At 38.2% G+C, this 9,361-nt stretch overlaps 1 pseudogene; it reads left to right on the forward strand.

The window, feature by feature from the left end:
* The first annotated feature begins 1,503 nt into the window (after window positions 1–1,503).
* On the forward strand, window positions 1,504–3,298 carry LOC147496341 (alcohol acyltransferase 9 pseudogene; annotated as a pseudogene).
* Window positions 3,299–9,361: the final 6,063 nt, after the last annotated feature.

Genomic DNA, 9,361 nt, shown 5'->3' on the forward strand with positions numbered 1-9,361 from the left:
ACCAAACTCCATAAGTTTTGCTCCACCAATTGTATCCTACATACCATGCATGAATATAAATCCAATTACATCAAAACAACTTCGAAACAAAAATAGCAATAAACTATGATAAATAGAATTTCAATTGGATTTTAGTAGATTTGAACCACCATCTCTTGAGATATCGTCGAGATGCACTCAACCTCTCAAGCGCTTTACCGTTTAAGCTAAAAATCCACTACAGTATACCAAAAAAACATCTACACAAACCCAAGGATCATTTACCAAAAAAAAAAAAAAAAAACATGCCATAGTCTTTAGTGTCCAAATAAATATGCCATAGTCTTGATTCAGTAGGCAAACTAGAAATAATTTTCCAATGACCAAAATTACAATATGAATCTCAGAATTTCGACAAAAAGTAGTGGTCTGATCAAGTTTCACATTTATCTGATAGTAGTGAGAGTTAGAAACTGAGTAATTAATAAGAATCCCTCTATATTTGAATGGCATAATGAAAATTTATAATGCATCCCTACACTTAATCAAATAACACATGCACAAATACAAAATACTTAGTTTTAGCAGATTCATTTACTATCAAGAACCATCTAAAAAAAGTTTAAATGCTACAGAAACAAGCTCTATGCCTCTACAATCTTAACGTACTCTTAACCCATATACAGAATTGAGAACTAGTTAATATAAAAACCCCAATTTAATTGAACAAATAAAAAACAGATTTAGCAAAACACAACTCATAATTGGAAATATATAACTTATAACAAACAATATAAAATAAAGAAAACAAATCGGAGTTAAAAAACACGTGACCGAAAACAGTGTTGACTGGGTTCATTGCAACTTGATTATTAGCAGCATCACCAATCACCAATCAAACGTTCCGAATCAGTAATAGCAACATAAGAAGGAGATACAAATCTTGTTAAGATTGAGTTAGAGAGAGAGAGTGTAGGGTTTGAAAAGTTTGGCCCTTCCGTTTTTTGAGTTTGAGAAGGAAAGAGACGAGAGATACGTGAATTTATTTAATTAAAAAGAAAAGAAAATGAAAAGAAAACTGAAAAATGGTCTATTTGACTTTTGCTTATGTGGACATAACACGTCACCAGCCACCTCAATGTGTTGGTTGACTATGTCAAAATCCTGTGTGTCAGCGTAGAATTACTACGAAAATTGCATAACAAAGCGAGTAAAATAAATATGCCATAACCAACTATGGACCAGAGTCAGATTGAGACTGTTTGTTTCTTGATGTGGTAGGGAACAAAATTTGGTTTGTCAAGTGGCCTAAAACGTGCCCAATTTATTGTGCACTAAGTGTGGTTGCAAGTTGCAACTTGCAAGTTGTGCCAATTATTTTTACGATTAATGACGTTTGGGGTAGTTGGCATTTGCTCCTCCATGCCTTCTCTCACCATATAGTATATATAGTACTATAGCATGGCGCTAAAGTGCTAAACTGGCAAACTCAAACAATTCCTTCCTAGGCCTTACCCACTCAAAATGACTACTAGCCTTGTTGACATCAAAGAAAAGGTTCTAGTGTTCCCATCCGAACCAACTCCATTGAAAACTCCAATCCGCATCTCCGGTTCGATGTCAAATACCTCTTTGTTTATCAGTCTAACCCCGGTTTAAGCCGTAATGCCATTGTGGCAGGTATAAAAAATGCGCTCGCACGTGCTTTGGTTCCATATTACCCACTAGCCAGACGAGTTAGAGTTCGGCCGGATGGTAAGAATCTCGAGGTGGTATGTGAATCACAAGGTGTAATGTTCATTGAAGGTGTATCTAAAGATATTTCAATCGTTGACCTGGAACATGCTCCATCTCATTGTTTGCAGTGGAGAGACTTTTTGACCAAACCCGTGGATGATGTTGTATTCGAGGATGGTGCCCCACCTCTTGTTGTTCAGCTGACTTGGCTGGCTAATGGTGAACAGTGCTGGCCCTGACCTTTTAGTGGCCCAAAACATCACAATAGAATGTGGCCCTATATGCGAAACAATGAAATGAATAAGGCAATAGACCAATAGTCCAAAAAAGAGCCGAGTGACTTTGTTCTTTGAAGAGGATTTTTTATTTTTTTAAATGAAAATTTAGGTTTTTCTTTTATTTTTTTTAAAAAAATATAAGAATGAGGTCAAGTAGATTTTCTTTTTGTTTGTCTGTAACTAGTGGGGTAAGGATTGTAAAAAGAGTTTGTATGGAGTTGAGTTCTCAGATTAATTGATTAAAAGATGATGTGTGTTTTTCCTGAATTTTGGTTGGCATTTTGTCTTTAATGAAGTGGAAAGTCTATAATCGTAAAGGTTTCCCCATTAACAATAATGTGGCCCTATCTTATATATTTAGAGTTGGTGGCCCAAAGCCACCGCTTGGGTGGCTTTGCATCAGGGCTGGCACTGATGGTGAAGGTGCTGCAATTGGAGTTGGAACTAGCCATTGTCTTATGGATGGAATTGGTACTGCCCAGTTTCTCAACTCGTTTGCGGACTTGGCTTCTGGACGACGAGAACCTGATGATTTTCAACCAAAACCAGTTTGGGATCGTCATTTACTCGATCCAACACAATTGAGTCTTCATACTCGCAACCTCGAGTTTAACCTAATCTCGGACATTTCAGGGATTTTCTCCACATTCGATAGTGAAACTATGTCTCCAACATCAGTTGTTTTTGATAAGACAAGGTTAACTAAGTTGAAAAAACTAGCTTCCTCAACTTGTCAACACAGTGAGTTACCCTTTTCGTTTACCTCATTTGAGGTACTAACAGCTCATGTGTGGAGAAGTTGGGCTAGATCCTTGGATTTTCCTTCGGAACAAATATTGCGGATGCTCTTCAGCGTTAACATCCGTAACCGATTGAAACCAAGTTTACCTGAGGGATATTATGGAAACGGATTCGTACTCACATGCGCGCAAGCTAACGTTAAAGACCTCAGTGATAAAGATTTGGGTCATGCAGCTAGTTTGATTAGAAATGCCAAGGACAATGTTGGGGATGAGTACGTAAGATCGTTGATCCAAGCAATTAGTAAGTCGAGACTGACTACGGACTCGGTTGGACTACTCATGGTGTCACAATGGTCAAGATTTGGGTTAGAGAAAGTAGACTTTGGAATGGGTAAACCGGTCCATGTTGGACCTATTTGCCGCGATAGGTATTGTCTGTTTTTGCCTGTTTATGAACAGAGTGATTCAGTGATGGTGACGGTGGCTGTGCCAAACAGCGCCGTTGCAAAGTATGAATTTTTGCTTAGTAGTCCATGCTCGACCTCGTGTTGCCACTACTAAAAAAAAGGGTTTTTATCTCGGTTTTTCTTTAAACCGAGGTAATAACGTTTTTCAGTGTGTTTTTGGCAAAATGAGTTAATGTATTACCATGGTTAACTAGTAACCGAGATGAAAAATTTATCATTTAAATCGGTTCATAACTTGATATGTGATATGTAGCCGATTTAATATATATAATTTTATTACCACACTGTCTTCCATCTGAGATACATAATCTTTCAAATATCTCGGAATAAACCAAGATAACAACATTTAAATCAAGCGGGAGGTGAAATCAGAGACACGTGTTTTTCCCAAGTCTCCCACGATCACTGATCACACCCCCCCGCAAGAAACAGAAACCCCCTTCATCTCTCTTCAACTTTTTCCTTCTCAGCGTTAAAGACGTTTGTATCAACCACCATTATTTATCGCTACAGTCATCAGTTCCCTAGTAAGCTTTCCTCCACCTTTTTGTTTTCTCTGTTAGTAACATGTTTCTAGGTTAAGAATTATACAATGGAAAATTTTCAATTTTTTGTACATGGAATTTTGTATTTAGCTTGGAAAATAATTATACTGACCTTCTTACTAAGAATCCCCTTTTTCTTGCATTAACCTCTTTAAAATCATAAATCCATTGCTTAAAAGTTTGTTATGTGTAATTGCAAATGATAAATCATGACCGCCATTTGTTTGACGAAAATCCTTAAAGAAGTGCTTATTATGTATTTGTTTCTTTTCGAACAGATCAAAGAGTAGTGAAATTATTATGTATTGTTGGAAATAAGGCTGGGTCAAACCTGATATGGATAAACGCCCACCAAGATAAGGATAAACCACAGAGATAAGGATAATCACTAGGTATTGGGATGAGTGTAGGACTCTATCCTAGCCTACATTAGATGAGTATAGGACTCTATCCTTAGCTGATTTTGGATAAGTATGAGACTCTATCCTATCCAATTTTGAGGAGGTGGGAGAGTTCTATAAATAGACCCCCACCCCCTCACATATTGATCATCCCAAAAACAAGCAAAGCTCTCTCTCCCTTTAATGGTGGCCTCCAACATTTTAAAAAGTACAAGAACCTTGTTGAGAATCAACTTGATAGGACAATAAAGGCCTTAAGAACTGACCGCGAACGTGAGTATCTTTCTGATGAGTTTAAGGAACTCTATGAAAATAAGGGTATAGCTAGACAGCTAACTATTCCTTATACCCCTCAGCAGAATGGTGTCTCTGAGAGAAAGAATAGAACCCTGCTGGACATGGTTAGGTCTATGATGGCTTAGGCTAATTTGCCCATCTCATTTTGGGGTGATGCATTGTTAACGGCTGCGCACATACTTAACCTAGTTTTTTTAAAATTTGTTGACAAAACACCCTATGAACTATGGACTGGTAGACAACCCGTTTTGAACTACCTTAGACCATGGGGGTGTGCAGCCTTTGTCACTTCTCAAAATCGAGAATTTGGGAAGTTAAGTGCTCCTGGAAAGAAGTGTGTCTTTATAAGGTACAGTGAGACTTCTAAGGGGTATGCCTTCCTAGGGGAGGATACTCAAGGGCATGTCACAGAAATAGAAGCACGTAACGTCAGATTCTTAGAGGATCAATACCCAATGAAGGGTGAGGTTGATAAGGATCTACAACTTTACGAAGTTGATAACCTTATAACTGCTGTTGAACAAGGCGAAGATGAAAATTTCATCAACCTTGATTCCAGTGACAATGGCATTGGTCAATTGATTGATCAATCCCAACCTTATAAGAGTGTTAGAGGCCATATCCCTAAACGTCGGTTTGAGATTGAAGGGGAGATAAATATGACCAATGCACTTACAGAAATATCTGATGAACCTAAAACGTTCAAGGAGGCTATTTCTGGGTCCAATACAAGTAAGTGGATGGAAGCTATGAAGGAAGAATTGGAGTCGATGAAGAAAAACAAAGTATGGGACTTAGTTGATCTACCTCCAAACAGGAGATCTATTGTGAACAGGTGGGTTCTCAAGATCAAGAAAAATGCAGAAAGGAACATAGACAAATTCAAAGCCAGGCTTGTTGCAAAAGGTTACACCCAAAAAGAAAGAATAGACTATGAGGACACCTTCTCACCAGTAGTGAGATTTGCCTCCATACGTCTCCTCTTGTCAATGGTTGCCCACTTAGATTTAGAGCTTTACCAGATGGATGTCAAAACTGCTTTTCTCAATGGAGAATTGCAAGCAAGAGAAAATCTATATGGATCAACCCAATCGGTTTTTCAATCAAGGGTCGGGAACACAAAGTGTAAAACCGAAACAGATCCATATATGGTTTAAAACAGGCCTCTAGACAGTGGAATCTGAGATTCCATGAAGCTATGCTTCAAGACAAATTCAAAATGGTAAATGAGGACCATTGCGTATATGTCAAGACATCTAAAAATGGTTTTGTGATTCTATCTCTATATGTGGATGACATTTTGTTAGCAGGTAACAATAAGGCATTGATAAATTCCACTAAGGAGTGGTTGTCATTAAATTTCGAAATGAAGGACATGGGTGAAGCTAGTTATGTCTTAGGAGTTAAAATAACTCGGGATTGACCCAAACGCTTGTTGTCTTTGTCTCAGGAGACATATATGAAGAAGGTTTTGAAAAGATTCAACATGACTGATTGCAAGCAAATGGATATCCCAGTAAGTCTAGGAGAGTCTTTGAGTTCTGAAATGTCTCCTAAGAATCCTACTGAAACTCAAGCTATGAAAAATGTACCATACTCAAGCGCAGTCAGAAGCCTTATGTATGCAATGTTGTGTACAAGGCCAGACATCTGCTATGCAGTTGGGTTAGTATCAAGGTTCCAAACAAATCCTGGGGTCGCACATTGAAAGGCTGTCAAGAAGATAATGATGTATCTCAAAGGCACCGTGGACTACTCGCTTGTCTACCAAGGGAAAGATCTTAAGCTGATTGGGTACTCCGATGCTGACTGGGCTAGAGACCTTGATGAGAGAAAGTCAACTTCAGGATATACCTACATAATGAATGGAGGTGCTATATCCTGGAGCAGCAAGAAGCAAACTTCCATAACACTTTCAACTATGGAAGCTGAGTATATTGCATGCTGCTCTGCCACACAGGAAGCTGTGTGGCTCAGACGATTCATCAAACACTTGTCAGTGTTCTCAAAGAGTTGTTGAACCACCACCACATCCGGGTCCGACAAAGATGGCTGCTCTTGCATATACTAAAGATCCAAAATACCATGGAAGAACCAAGCATATAGAGTTAAAGTACCACTACGTACGACAAATGATACTGAAGAAGAAAGTGGTTCTACAACATATGTCCACTGACCAAATGGTTGCGGATCCATTGACTAAACCTATTCCAAAGGAACTCTTCCTTGCACATGTAAAAATGCTTGGGTTAAAATGGATGTAATTATGCTAAGAACACTTTGATGGTTTAATGAATAAACGTGCATTCTTTCCAGATCGATTGCATTCTCATTATACTGTTAATCATTTCATATGTATGTCAGTAGGGTTAACTGGTTCACTCACATGAACAGTCACTTCCATTTTAAACAGTGGGAGTTTTAGCTTTACAAGCCACTGGAAAGGGTGGACCTAGTGCCGAGTCATGCCCCTTCTTATAATTGGATAAGAAGAAACAGGCTTCATAGGGAAGATTCTGTCTAAATCTACAAACGGTTGTTGCCAAATGGGAGCAAAGTATCATTGGAATTGTCATTAGGGATGACAACACTTGCATGGTATGAGTGGACATACAAATATCTATTGTTGAGTAAACAAATTAGATACTCTTGCCATGACATATTTTCACACAACATGTGTATGTTTGACCACCTGAGAGCAAGAAAATAAATATCCCTAAAAATTCTTGCTATGTGAGCTCAATTGATAGGTTTTTTGTTTAAAACTTATCGAATGGTACCCTCCTTGAACTTTTGACCTTGTCAAGAAAATAAGAGGACTACTCGTAACTTTGGTTTGTTCCCAACAAACTCTTAGTATAAGGTTGATTGGATGCATACTGGGAAGTTGGTAGAACTCTGATGACAATGACTTGCGTGCAAAGGGTAAAAGAACTGAAGGTTTATCACACAATCACTGAGATTCTACCTGGCCAGGACAATTGATGATAATTGTGAATCATGTGATACATTTTTGACTTTATAGTGTGGACTCATGGGGATGAGTGCTATTTGTCAAAGTGATGAAACAAACAGATCTTGGGGTATACACATACTCTCTGGATATTAGGTTTCCAGATTCGAATTCTTTAAGATCACTTTCATGGTAGATCACTGTGTCGTGCTTTTCATTGCGACTTGCTACTTCACAGATATCATGATACGTGTGCTAGGGTCACACGAACCATTTGCCGTGTGAGACACACAAATGGTTGAGCATTCTACTTAAATGCTTCTCTTAGAAATCTTTTTCGCCGTTGTGGGCGAGTTGGAGATGTTGGAAATAAAGCTGAGTCAGACCTGTTATGGATAAACGCCCACCAAGATAAGGATAAACCATAAAGATAAGGATAACCACCAGGTATTAGGATGAGTGTAGGACTCTATCCTAGCCTACATTAGATGAGTATATGACTCTATCCTTAGCTGATTTTGGATAAGTATGAGACTCTATCCTATCCAATTTTGAGGAGGTGGGAGAGTTCTATAAATAGACCCCCACTCCCTCACATATTGATCATCCCAAAAATAAGCAAAGCTCTCTCTCCCTTTAATGGTGGCCTCCAACGTTTTCTAAAGTAGAAGCTAGTTTTTCGTGGAGATTCCATAGGTGGTAACCTCCATTGCTAGCCATTGTCAGTTCTTGGTTCTTGGTTCGTGAACAAAGGTTGCTTCCCGTTCGTGGTTGGAACTTGACTCTAGCTAAGTTGAGAAGAAGAAGATCTTGAGTGTGCAAAGAACATCATCTTCTCTGGTAGATCAAAGATTGGAACTTCGAATTGAAAGTTGTGACTAAGGTACGATCTTCTGTTTCCGTTGCGCTATTTTATGCATGTGATATAGCGTAATTGTACATATCGTAGGAATCATGCATGAGATATCGGTAAAAACACTACATGTACACTTGATATTCGTCTAAAAAACTTCTCTACTTTGTCTTTCATAATCATTTTTTTTGCTACGTAAGTTGATTGTATGGAGTATGGACAAAAAAGAAAATAAAGTTATGGATCTCTAAGATACCGGCCACAATCTGCTTCATTAGCTAGTTTCTAGTTATCTGCGTTTATCTGGTTCCTTTATTATTTGTCTATCTTGTTCCTTCTTGTGTGGGTGGGTAACTGACTAATCTGGTTCTAAATTTGAGGGTGGTGTGGTCCTAAAATGGGATCAATTTTGATAATTATGGGTTTAATTGAATGCTTTGCAAAGGAAACTTGGTTCATCTGCTTGGCCCCATGATTTTGGTTGGGAATTTGTTGTTGTTGCGTTCAATTTTGCAACTGACTGTTCCCCTATCATGAATTGGTTTGATTTGTCTTGTTCTTGATAAGTCGGTGGTATAAGAATTAGTTTAACCACTCCTCCAAACCTATTGTTGGATATACCTTACATTCACTTGTGTTCAATTTGAGTGGACCAACATGTGGTCGATCTTACTCAGCTGCACTTAGTAACAGGAGTCTTGTACGCAATAAGTACTTGAATATTATCAAGCAAAACTCTAGTAGCAGATGAGTCTTGTAATTAACACCAGCGCCTGAGCCTTATTAAATATGATCATTCTCTTTTACACCATTAGCTACTCCTTGAACATGAGTGTTGTAGCTATGCAGTCTTCTCATACCCCTATTTTTTATCAATAATCATTAGGAGCAGTCCATTGAATATGCTTTACTGTGCCTGCGATTTTACTGGGCTGTTCCATGTTTTCAATTTTTCTGCATAGATGCTTTAATTTTTAAAACTTTTTACTTTTATTGAGGTAAACTTTTTTTTCTTGGTTTTGGTTTTACATAGGCTTGTGCTTATGAAACCTATAGTAAATCCTCGACTCCCAGGAGCACTCCATTGGAGATGTTTTGCTATGTGTTT

This window comes from Coptis chinensis, chromosome 5 (genome assembly GCF_015680905.1).
Source record: "Coptis chinensis isolate HL-2020 chromosome 5, ASM1568090v1, whole genome shotgun sequence".
Taxonomy (NCBI): Eukaryota; Viridiplantae; Streptophyta; class Magnoliopsida; order Ranunculales; family Ranunculaceae; genus Coptis; species Coptis chinensis.